Here is a 3,850-nt window from a genome sequence, read left to right as displayed (position 1 = left end):
ATAGCTAAGGTCTATGCCTCGTACGCAAAATCACTCTAGATAAGGGTAGGAGAAACTCCATCTCATCATTCCTCATTACTTAAGCCTCATGGCGCATGATACTTCTCATAACTGACAAGTTGATGGAGAAGAATCCCCATTGATGCTCCTTGAGTTGATGTTGCTTTATGTGAAGAAGACTTGGAACTTTGTTTGATTCGCATTGCAGTAAAGTCTATGAATGAGGGCAAATACTTTTAATAGCTAGGGTCTACGCCCCGTATGCAAATTTACTCTAGACGAGGGTAGGAGAAACTATGTATCATCATTTCTCATTACTTAAGGCTCATGTCATATAATTTGAATCGTATTTACCAAGTGTTGACCTTTGATGTATCTTGTATAATTCACTGCTTGATATGACTAGGATGGTTTGTGTGAAAGTCTGGACTTGAAGCTTGGAGGGGAGATCCACAACACTAAGAATAGTCCTATCAAGTGATCAAGAGACTTTTGATCACTTGAATAGACTGTGGAATTATACATGATCAAAGGATTTAGTTGATCAAAATTTCTTTTGGTCAACTTGAATCGGAGGGTTTGAATTGACTCGAAAAGTAGATTAGCCTAATCTAAGATCTAGAATTATCCACAAGCTATTTCTAAGGGAACATACTATGTTAATAAAATATTTCATTAAAACTATCTAATATTCTAAGTCAAAGATTAGTCCTAAAGGAGCATCCATTTGTATAGCTAAAATATAAAGATAAACCCCTAAGGGAAAAAATGGTCATTTCAAAAGCAATTATTCAATTAAGACAAATAAAATCCTAATCAAAATTCTAATTAAAACCAAAAAACAACTCAAGTTCTAACGACTATTCTACACAATTTTCAAACTCAATTGTCTTAGAGATCTAATTAAACTAAAACACATAAGATTCTAATTAATCCTAAATTTATTCTAATTTAGAAAAACTAAACTAATTAGGCCTAAATTCTAATTAATCCCTAAAATTTTAACTAAACTAAACAAGATTCAATCTTAATTAAATCTAATCAATTTTTTTATTCAACTTAAAGTAAGTCAAAATATAAAATCCAATTGTACTAATCAGGTTCTGATCCTCTAATTAATCTAATCTTAACATCTAATTGAACTAATAATCCTAATTCTAACCTAAATAATTCTAACTAATAAAAAAAACCACAATGACTGAGATTGGGCCCTGAGGAAAGAAAGGGGGTGCATGCCTATTGACATGTAGATAGCGTTGCTGGAGATGATCCGCTTTATGACTTAGGCCCGAGGACCCAAATCCGCTTTCCCTTATACACACAACATGAGAAGAATATGTTTGCATCGTATGTTATGCAAAAGGTGAACCTCACGCTAACCAACGCTGTCGCTACGACTTTGAGAGAAATTTCGAGGTCTGCTCATTGCAAGCTCATCGTGATCGAGACCATGTAGTGGCGCCGCTTCACATCGTTCAATGGACTCTCCTACTCTCTTCTAGATACAACCTTTGAATGAAAAAAGGACAACGTAAATAGTTCTGAAATCTCCATCTCTGAGATTCAACTTTCACTCTCAATCCATGGTGTATCGTGCAGACAGATAAATGGAATCAAATTGGAAGCAAGAACTCATCGAATCAGAGTTACGAACAGGTAACAAATCTTCTTCCTCGCTTCCGGGCCCTCCTTCTTCTTCTCCTAACTCTCTTCTTCTTCTTTGTTGTGTCGATGCTGGTGATACATAGTGGAGTGTATTTGATGCACCGAAGAATTTGATGCGGTGAATCATTTTGAGGAATAATCGAAGAGTTATGCATAATTTGAAGAAGTGTTGGTTGCTGAACGGAGATGCCTCGGTTGTAGGATTTTCTGTTGCTGAATGGTTGTTGCAGGTGAGACTTAGTTGCAAAATGCTGAAGATGCAGAATTGCAGAGAATGTTGTGACTTGCAGAATTGCAGAGAATGCTCTCAATCCCCCATGAGGTGAAGGTTGTGGAATGTTATAGAGAGGATGAAAACCTACAACTGAATCGGGCAAGTCGGGCACTGTTAGGAAAGGTTTTTACTTTGTAAAATTTCCATAGGGTGAGTTAGTTAGTAGTTACAATCTGTTAAAAAATTGTTATCAGTTAGTTGGTTAGATTAGTGTTAGTATTGTTAAGTATTGTTAAAGTTAACTTGAATTTCTATTTTGAACTATGGTTTATAAATGGGCCCCTGCTTGTGAGAATTGGTTTTGGTCAATTAAATATGGTCCTGTTGTTTAACATTTATGCTTGTAATTCCTGTTACTTACTTGTCGGTTAATCGATATGCTGTTGCTAGTTATGTTTACTTCAATGGTTAATCTGCTATAAAAATGGTCCTACTCCAAATGAACTAGCATGACCGTGCTTCCTTGCTTTCTATTGTATTTACACTAGCTTGTTGCCTTGATTTCTACTACTAACATAATCATATGCTAGGATAAAAGTCACCAAATTGTACATGGACTGTTATTATGAACTAGCAATCTTGTTAGTTTGTGTTAGAGGTTTGTTAAGTGAAAGAAGTGTGTTTAAAAAGGGCATATGGTTGTCATAAATTTCTAATTTGTTGTGTTGATTTTGTCCTTGTAGGTGATGCAAAATGGAAGTAACTTGGCTTTGAAGGAAAATAAGAGCATGAAGCATAATGCATGATCATGAAGATGATAGATGAAGAAGGACCAAGATGAGAAATGGTTAATGAAAAGCAAGACTTTCTTGAAGTGGAAACCAACTTGGATGGGAGATTGAATGAAATGATGAAGCATGAGGAATGAAGGTTTAGGATTAGGTTTTTTTTGTAATTGAATTTAAACATTGTAATGTAAGCATGTGTAGGCTATGGTTTGGAATTGAATTGGAATTGTATGAAATGGTTATGTGTAGGTTTATGAAGTTGTATAGAGTGGTCATGTATTGGAAATACTTGTAGTTTTGGATTTGAATAGACATATGAATATGGATTGTAGTAAAATGGATTGAAAGTTTGTAATAACATAGAAATGGTTTATGGTTTAAAGATTGGTATCAAATGGATTCACATAAGATTTTGAAAGTGACCTTAGCTTATCATGGCTTGAAAAAGTAGAAGCATGTAAATGGAAATGAAATGAACTTGACAAAAGGGAATACTAGTTTGGTTATGATGATGCCAAGTTCAAGATGATTACCTCGTGGTTTAGAACGGCTTAGAGTAGAATGTAATATAGCTTGAGTTTTTGTTCAAGTTAAATATTGAAACATGGAAGTAAGTAATGATATCATGACAATGGAAACTAGAATTGGTTCTTGAATGAAACAAATGACTGTGGCATGACACTTGTGAAATGAGATGACTTTATCTTGAATTTAGAAATGAATCCAGGCTTTTGAAGTGGACATGGATTGAAGGTGAATGTCTTGATAATGGCTCATGGAAAGTGGTTGACTTTGGTCAACTAGTTGACCAAAAAGTCAATAATTGACCAAAGTCAAGTGTAGATCTCAAATTAGGGTTTTCCTATAGGGACTTGTGTAGGTGGACATGAATCCTGGTTAAGCATAGATGGACCCAAAATGAAGACCTAGACCTAGTTTAAAAACCTTGATGGATCAAAAGCAAACCAAAACCCAAAAGATCAATGAATTGGTGCAAACATGAATCCCTGAACCAAGGACTAGTAATCCACACCATATGTATAAGAGACATGACCTTGTAAAGGCCAATAAGATGTGGGTATGATGAACAAGATGTGGGGCAAAAACCTTCCCCAGATGGATTATGGTTTCAGTCAAACCAAGATGTCCCAATCAATTCCTTACTTGCATAGGCCTTCAAGTA

At 35.2% G+C, this 3,850-nt stretch overlaps 1 long non-coding RNA gene across 1 annotated transcript; it reads left to right on the top strand.

Moving 5' to 3' along the window:
* Positions 1-1,338: 1,338 nt before the first annotated feature.
* Positions 1,339-3,049, top strand: LOC127085464 (uncharacterized). Its single transcript, XR_007789144.1, has 3 exons — positions 1,339-1,656; positions 1,749-2,089; positions 2,623-3,049. It is a non-coding gene; the product is annotated as an uncharacterized LOC127085464 (long non-coding RNA).
* The last annotated feature ends 801 nt before the right edge of the window (positions 3,050-3,850 follow it).

This window comes from Lathyrus oleraceus, chromosome 5 (genome assembly GCF_024323335.1).
Source record: "Lathyrus oleraceus cultivar Zhongwan6 chromosome 5, CAAS_Psat_ZW6_1.0, whole genome shotgun sequence".
NCBI lineage: Eukaryota > Viridiplantae > Streptophyta > Magnoliopsida > Fabales > Fabaceae > Lathyrus > Lathyrus oleraceus.
The sequence above is the reverse complement of the archived record's forward strand: the minus strand, read 5'-3'. Positions and strand labels throughout refer to the sequence as shown.